The sequence below is a fragment of the Heptranchias perlo genome, chromosome 24 (assembly GCF_035084215.1).
Source record: "Heptranchias perlo isolate sHepPer1 chromosome 24, sHepPer1.hap1, whole genome shotgun sequence".
In the NCBI taxonomy this organism is placed as follows: Eukaryota; Metazoa; Chordata; class Chondrichthyes; order Hexanchiformes; family Hexanchidae; genus Heptranchias; species Heptranchias perlo.
Window position 1 is genome coordinate 2,219,591 of NC_090348.1, and position 8,705 is coordinate 2,228,295.

The window sequence follows — 8,705 nt, forward strand, 5'->3', positions numbered from 1 at the left end:
ACAATTCCCACCGGACAGGTACAGATTCCCACCGGACAGGTACAGATTCCCACCGGACAGGTAACAATTCCCACCGGACAGGTACAGATTCCCACTGGACAGGTAACAATTCCCACCGGACAGGTAACAATTCCCACCAGACAGGTAACAATTCCCACCGGACAGGTACAGATTCCCACCGGACAGGTAACAATTCCCACCGGACAGGTAACAATTCCCACCGGACAGGTACAGATTCCCACCGGACAGGTACAGATTCCCACCGGACAGGTAATGATTCCCACCGGACAGGTAACAATTCCCACCGGACAGGTAACAATTCCCACCGGACAGGTACAGATTCCCACCGGACAGGTAACAATTCCCACCGGACAGGTACAGATTCCCACCGGACAGGTAATGATTCCCACCGGACAGGAAGAGATTCTCACAGGACAGGAAGAGATTCTCAGGTAATGATTCCCACCGGACAGGAAGAGATTCTCAGGTAATGATTCCCACCGGACAGGAAGAGATTCCCACCGGACAGGAAGAGATTCTCAGGTAGTGATTCCCACCGGACAGGTAATGATTCCCATTGGATTGGAGTCAGTCACCAGTAGCCAGTGGTGTTCCGCAGGGGTCGGTGCTGGGTCCCAACTCTTTACAATCTATATTAACGATTTGGAGGAGGGGACCGAGTGTAACATATCAAAGTTTGCAGATGATACAAAGATGGGAGGGAAAGTAGAGAGTGAGGAGGACATAAAAAACCTACAAGGGGATATAGACAGGCTGGGTGAGTGGGCGGAGATTTGGCAGATGCAATACAATATTGGAAAATGTGAGGTTATGCACTTTGGCAGGAAAAATCAGAGAGCAAGTTATTATCTCAATGGCGAGAAACTGGAAAGTACTGCAGTACAAAGGGATCTGGGGGTCCTAGTGCAAGAAAATCAAAAGGTTAGTATGCAGGTGCAGTAGGTGATCAAGAAGGCCAACGGAATGTTGGCTTTTATTGCTAGGGGGATAGAATATAAAAACAGGGAGGTATTGCTGCAGTTATGTAAGGTATTGGTGAGACCGCACCTGGAATACTGCATACAGTTTTGGTCTCCATACTTAAGAAAAGACATACTTGCTCTCGAGGCAGTACAAAGAAGGTTCACTCGGTTAATCCCGGGGATGAGGGGGCGGACATATGAGGAGAGGTTGAGTAGATTGGGACTCTACTCATTGGAGTTCAGAGGAATGAGAGGCGATCTTATTGAAACATACAAGATTGTGAAGGGGCTTGATCAGGTGGATGCGGTAAGGATGTTCCCAAGGATGGGTGAAACTAGAACTAGGGGGCATAATCTTAGAATAAGGGGCTGCTCTTTCAAAACTGAGATGAGGAGAAACTTCTTCACTCAGAGGGTGGTAGGTCTGTGGAATTTGCTGTCCCAGGAAGCTGTGGAAGCAACATCATTAAATAAATTTAAAACAGAAATAGACAGTTTCCTAGAAGTAAAGGGAATTAGGGGTTACGGGGAGCGGGCAGGAAATTGGACATGAATTTAGATTTGAGGTTCGGATCAGATCAGCCATGATCTTATTGAATGGCGGAGCAGGCTCGAGGGGCCGATTGGCCTACTCCTGCTCCTATTTCTTATGTTCTTATGTTCTTATGTTCTTATTGGACAGTTCTGGACTTAGCCCTCTCCAAAATTCAAATTAACCATATTCTGATGTCACAATTACCTCCCAGGCTTGGTAATGATTTAAAACAGATGGTAATTTGGTATCATGAGGGTTATTTAGCCCATTGAACCTGCTCCTTCATAGGGTTTTTAAATTTTTTTTTCTCAGAATGCAGGCAATGTTGGAAAAGCCACAGTTATTGCCTATCCCTAATTGCCCTTGAGAAGGTGGTGGTGAGCCGCCTTCTTGAACCGCTGCAGTCCGTGTGGTGAAGGTTCTCCCACAGTGCTGTTAGGAAGGGAGTTCCAGGATTTTGACCCAGTGACGATGAAGGAACGGTGATATATTTCCAAGTCGGGATGGTGTGTGACTTGGGGGGGAACGTGCAGGTGGTGTTGTTCCCATGTGCCTGCTGTCCTTGTCCTTCCAGGTGGTAGAGGTTGTGGGTTTGGGAGGTGCTGTCGAAGAAGCCTTGGCGAGTTGCTGCAGTGCATCCTGTGGATGGTGCACACTGCAGCCACAGTGCACCGGTGGTGGAGCGGGTGGATAGAGAGACCAGCGGCGAAGGTGCTGATCGAGAGAACTGCTCTGTCTTGGTTGGTGTCTAGCTTCTTTAGTGTTGTAAGGGTTAATGCAAAATTTGCTCTATCGTTTAACTTCCCAGGGGAGGTGACTAACCATAAAGAAAATCTTGAAGAAAAAAACCTAACAACATTTCTTTCTAACTCTCCATCCAGCAAGACTGCAGGATGTCGATCCAACATTGGAGTAGAATAGGGATAGAATTGAAAAGCAGAGAAGTTATGTTAAACTTGTATAGAACCTTGGTTAGACCACACTTGGAGTACTGTGCACAGTTCTGGTCTCCATATTATAAAAAGAATATAGAGGCACTGGAGAAGGTGCAAAAAAGATTTACTAGGATGATACCAGAACTGAGAGGATATATTTATCAGGAAAGGCTGTACAGGCTGGGGCTCTTTTCTCTAGAAAATAGAAGGCTGAGGGGTGACCTGATAGAGGTCTTTAAGATTATGAAAAGGTTTGATTGGGTAGACGTAGAGAAGATGTTTCCATTTGTGGGGGAGACCAGAACGAGAGGCCATAAATATAAGATAGTCACTAATAAATCCAATAGGGAATTCAGGAGAAACTCCTTTACCCAGAGAGTGGTGAGAATGTGGAACTTGTTACCTCAAGGAGTAGCACACTCCTTTGGGGCAAATAGCATAGATGCATTCAGGGGAAGCTAGATAAGCAGATGAGGGAGTAAGGATTGGAAGGACTTGCTGATAGGGTGAGATGAAGTAGGGTGAGAGGAGGCTCCTGTGGAGCATAAAAGCCGGCATAGACCAGATGGGCCAAACGGACCGTTTCTGTGCTGTAGACTCGCTGTGACTCGATGAACCTGCATTATTCAGCCCCAACCAGCCGTGTTCTACAAAAGACTCATGCCTTGTCCCAGAAGCACAGAGATCATTATTCGCAGTTGTGAACTTGACCACTTACGACCATTGCACAGCTTAAAACCTTCAAACCAGGTCTGTTTAAAGCAGTTAATCAATATGTCAGTGACAGCTTATGCTGGAGTTCTACTGAACACATCTATTACTCGAATCTGATAGAAGATTTCAAAATCTTACACTAACATCCTCTAATTGTGTGCTCCAAATCTAAGTTTAATAACCTATTTATATCTGATACCCTTGGTTTCCAGCATGTTAAAGATTCCAATCATGTTCTCTCTCTGAATGTTCTTGCCTATTTAACAGCAGTCACTGCAGTTTAAAAGTAATGAGCTGTATCAAGCAGTTTGAGACATTTCAATGTGATTCAGGCATTATATAACACCAAGTTTTATTGTTTTCCCCAAAGAAAACAAGTTCAGCTTTTTGAGTCTTTCTTTCCACGACTTAAGTCCCGTTTTATAACCAATGCAACCAGCCTGGGCCCGCCTGTAGCCTGGGCCCGCCTGTCATCTGGGCCCGCCTGTAGCCTGGGCGCACCTGTCGTCTGGGCCCACCTGTAGCCTGGGCCCGCCTGTCATCTGGGCCCGCCTGTAGCCTGGGCGCACCTGTCGTCTGGGCCCGCCTGTCGTCTGGGCCCGCCTGTCGTCTGGGCCCACCTGTAGCCTGGGCCCGCCTGTAGCCTGCGCCCACCTGTAGCCTGGGCCCACCTGTAGCCTGGGCCCACCTGTAGCCTGGGCCCACCTGTTGTCCGGGTCCACTAACAGAATGAGCGCAATAACACAGGAGGTGAACTTGCAAATCTCAAGCAGCTATTATACTTTGTGGTGGATGGGGGGCCAATCAAGCGGGCTGCTTTGTCCTGGATGGTGTCGAGCTTCTTCAGTTTGTTGGAGCTGCACTCATCCAAGCAAGTGGAGAGTATTCCATCACACTCCTGACTTGTGCCTTGTAGATGGTGGAAAGGCTTTGGGGAGTCAGGAGGTGAGTCACTCGCCACAGAATACCCAGCCTCTGACCTGCTCTTGTAGCCACAGTATTTATATGGCTGGTCCAGTTAAGTTTATGATCAATGGTGACCCTCCAGGATGTTGATGGTGGGGGATTTGGTGATGGTAATGCCATTGAATGTCAAGAGGTGGTGGTTAGACTCTCTCTTGCTGGAGATGGTCATTGCCTGGCACTTGTCTGGCACGAATGTTACTTGCCATTTATCAGCCCAAGCCTGGATGTTGTCCAGGTCTTGCTGCATGTGGGCTCAGACTGCTTCATTATCTGAGGGGTTGCGAATGGAACTGAACACTGTGCAATCATCAGCGAACATCCTCATTTCTGACCTTATGATGGAGGGAAGGTCATTGATGAAGCAGCTGAAGATGGTTGGGCCTAGGACACTGCCCTGAGGAACTCCTGCAGCAACATCCTGGGGTTGAGATGATTGGCCTCCAACAACCACTACCATCTTCCTTTGTGCTAGGTATGACTCCAGCCACTGAAGAGTTTTCCCCCTGATTCACGTTGACTTCAATTTTACTCGGGCTCCTTGGTGCCACACTCGGTCAAATGCTGCCTTGATGTCAAGGGCAGTCACTCTCACCTCACCTCTGGAATTCAGCTCTTCTGTCCATGTTTGGACCAAGACTGTAATGAGGTCTGGAGCCAAGTGGTCCTGGCGGAACCCAAACTGAGCATCGGTGAGCAGGTTATTGGTGAGTAAGTGCCGCTTGATAGCACTGTCGACGACACCTTCCATCACTTTGCTGATGATTAAGAGTGGACTGATGGGGCAGTAATTGGCCGGATTGGATTTGTCCTGCTGTTTGTGGACAGGACATACTTGGGCAATTTTCCACATTGTCAGGTAGATGCCAGTGTTGTAGCTGTACTGGAACAGTTTGGCTAGAGGTGCGGCTAGTTCTGGAGCACAAGTCTTCAGCACTACAGCCGGGATGTTGTCAGGGCCCATAGCCTTTGCTGTATCCAGTGCACTCAGCCATTTCTTGATATCAAGCGGAGTGAATTGAATTGGCTGAAGACTGGCTTCTGTGATTGTGGGGATATCGGGAGGAGGTCGAGATGGATCATCCACTCGGCACTTCTGGCTGAAGATGGTTGCAAAGGCTTCAGCCTTGTCTTTTGCACTCACGTGCTGGACTCTGCCATCATTGAGGATGGGGATGTTTACAGATCCTCCTCCTCCCGTTAGTTGTTTAATTGTCCACCACCATTCACGACTGGATGTGGCAGGACTGCAGAGCTTTGATCTGATCCATTGGTTGTGGAATCGCTTAGCTCTGTCTGTCGCATGTTGCTTCTGCTGTTTAGCATGCATGTAGTCCTGTGTTGTAGCTTCACCAGGTTGGCACCTCATTTTTAGGTACGCCTGGTGCTGCTCCTGGCATGCTCTTCTACACTCCTTATTGAACCAGGGTTGATCCCCTGGCTTGTTGGTAATGGTAGAGTGAGGAATATGCCGGGCCATGAGGTTACAATTACTTTAAATCTATGCCCCCTGGACACTGACCCCTCTGTTAAGGGAAATAGGTCCTTCCTATCCACTCTATCTAGTCACGTCATAATTTTATACACCTCAATTAAATCTCCCCTCAGCCTCCTCTGTTCCAAAGAAAACAACCCCAGCCTATCCAATCTTTCCTCATAGCTAAAATTCTCCAGTCCTGGCAACATCCTCGTAAATCTCCTCTGTACCCTCTCGAGTGCAATCACATCCTTCCTGTAATGTGGTGACCAGAACTGTGCGCAGTACCCAGGCTGTGGCCTAACCAGTGTTTTATACGTTTCCAACATAACCTCCCTGCTTTTATATTCTATGCCTCCTCAGCTAATAAAGGAAAGTATTCCATATGCCTTCTTAACCACCTTATCTACCTGTCCTGCTACCTTCAGGGATCTGTGGACCAAGGTCCATTTGTTACTCTACACCTCTCAGTATCCTCCCATTTATTGTGTATTCCCTTGCCTTGTTTGCCCTCCCCAAATGCATTACCTCACACTTCTCCGGATTGAATTCCATTTGCCACTTTTCTGCCCACCTGACCAGTCCATTGATATCTTCCTGCAGTCTACAGCTTTCCTCCTCACTATCAACCACATGGTCAATTTTTGTATCATCTGCAAACTTCTTGATCAAGCCCCCGCCGCATTCAAGTCCAAATCATTAATATATAACACACAAAAAGCAAGGGACCTGGTATTGAGCCTTGCGGAACCCCACTGGAAACAGCCTTCCAGTCACAAAAACACCCGTCAACCATTACCCTTTGCTTCCTGCCACTGAGTCAATTTTGGATCCAACTTGCCACTCTCCCTTGGATCCCATGGGCTTTTACTTTTTTGACCAGTCTGCCATGTGGGACCTTGTCAAAAGCCTTGCTAAAATCCATGTAGACTACATCGAACGTGTTACCCTCATCGATCCTCCTTGTTACCTGCTCAAATAATCAGTTAATCAGACATGACCTTCCCGTAACAAATCCATGCTGACTGTCCTTAATTAACCCATTCCTTTCTAAATGACGATTTATGCTGTCCCTCAGAATTGTTTCCAATAATTTGCCCACCACCAAGGTTAGACTGACTGGCCTATAATTACTCAGTCTATCTCTTTCTCCCTTTTTAAACAACAATGTTAGCAGTCCTCCAATCCTCCGGCACCACACCTGTATCCAGGGAGGATTGGAAAATGATGGTCAGAGCCTCCGCTATTTCCTCCCTGGCTTCTCTTAACAGCCTGGGATACGTTTCATCCGGGCCTGGCGATTTATCCACTTTCAAAGATGCTAATCCCCTTAATACTTCCTCTCTCACTATGTTTATCCCATCCAATATTTCACAATCCTCCTCCTTAACTACAATCCCTGCAGCATCCCTCTCCTTTGTGAAGACAGACGCAAAGTATTCATTAAGAACCATACCCACATCTTCTGCCTCCACACATGGGTTACATTTTTGGTCTCTAATAGGCCCTACTCCTTCCTTAGTTATCCTCTTGCTCTTAATGTATTTATAAAAGTTTATAAATTTACTTGCCAGTATTTTTTCATGCCCTCTCTTTGCTTTCCTAATTTCCTTTTTAATTTCACCCCTGCACTTTCTATACTCCTCGAGGCTTTCTGCAGTATTGAGCTCTCGGTATCTGACATGAGCTTCCCTCTTACCCTGTATGCCCCTTGACATCCAGGGGGCTCGAGATTTGGCAGTCTCACCCTCTTTCTTTGTGGGAACATGTTTACTCTGAACCCCTTGAATCTCCCCCTTGAATGCCTCCCACTGCTCTGACACTGATTTACCTTCAAGTAGCTGTTTCCAGTCCACTTTTGCTAAATCACTTCTCAGCTTAGTAAAATTGGCCTTTCCCCAATTTACAACTTTTATTCCTGTTCTATCTTTGTCCTTTTCCATAACTATGCTAAATCTGACTGAATTATGATCACTACCACCAAAATGCTCTCCCACTGATACTCCTTCCACCTGCCCAACTTCATTCCCTAAAATTAAACCCAAAACTGCCCCCTCTCTTGTTGGGCTTGCTAGGTACTGGCTAAAAAAGTTCTCCTGAATGCAATTTAAGAATTCTGTGCCCTCTATACCTTTCACACTGATTCTATCCCAGTTAATATTAGGGTAGTTGAAATCCCCTACTATTATTGTCCTATTGTTTTTGCACTTCTCAGAAATTTGCCTGCATATTTGCTCTTCTATCTCCCTCTGACTGTTTGGGGGTCTATAGTACACTCCCAGCAGTGCGATTGCCCCTTTTTTGATCTTCGGCTCAACTCATATGGCCTCATTTGATAATCCTTCTAATATATCATTCCTCCTCATGGCTGTAATTGTTTCTTTACCCAATATTGCCACCCCCCATCCTTTTTTTATCCCCTTGTCTGAACACCCTGTAACCAGGAACGTTTAGCTGCCATTCCTGCCCCTCTTTAAGCCACGTTTCAGTAATAGCTATGATATCATACTTCCACATGTCTATCTGTGCCCTCAGCTCATCTGCCTCATTCACTAGACTCCCTGCATTGAAGTGTATTCCATTAAGCACTGCCAAACTCTTTTGTTGTCTATTATCTGACCTTCGTTTCCTCTGCCTTCCAAACTCGCTTACTAATTTTCTGCCTTCGATTTCCAGCTCTGCTTCTCTCCCTTCTGAATCTACGCTCAGGTTACCATGGCAGATGGCCAGGTTTCCATCCCAGATGCCAATCTGCTGCAAGGGCCCACTAGGCCTGCCTGCAGAAGGGAGTTCAGCGATGAGCAAAAGACCTCTGTGACATCCCTTTTTGAGTGAGTTAAACATACTGCAAGGTGAGCTGTGTACCTCTGACTCTCAGCAGCAATGCTCCTCCCATTCAGGAAGTACTTAGGCACGGCTGTAGGTTAGGAAGCAGGGTCACCAAGAGAATTCATGGTAGAAGCACTTGTCAATGTAAATGGCATCCAATAAATCACCGTCACACCAATCTTCCTGGTTAAACCTCTACTTCCTCCTCCACTAATGGTGGAGTGTGGGGCTCCTCTCTGTCCGACTGTACATACACTCCTCGTTATGAC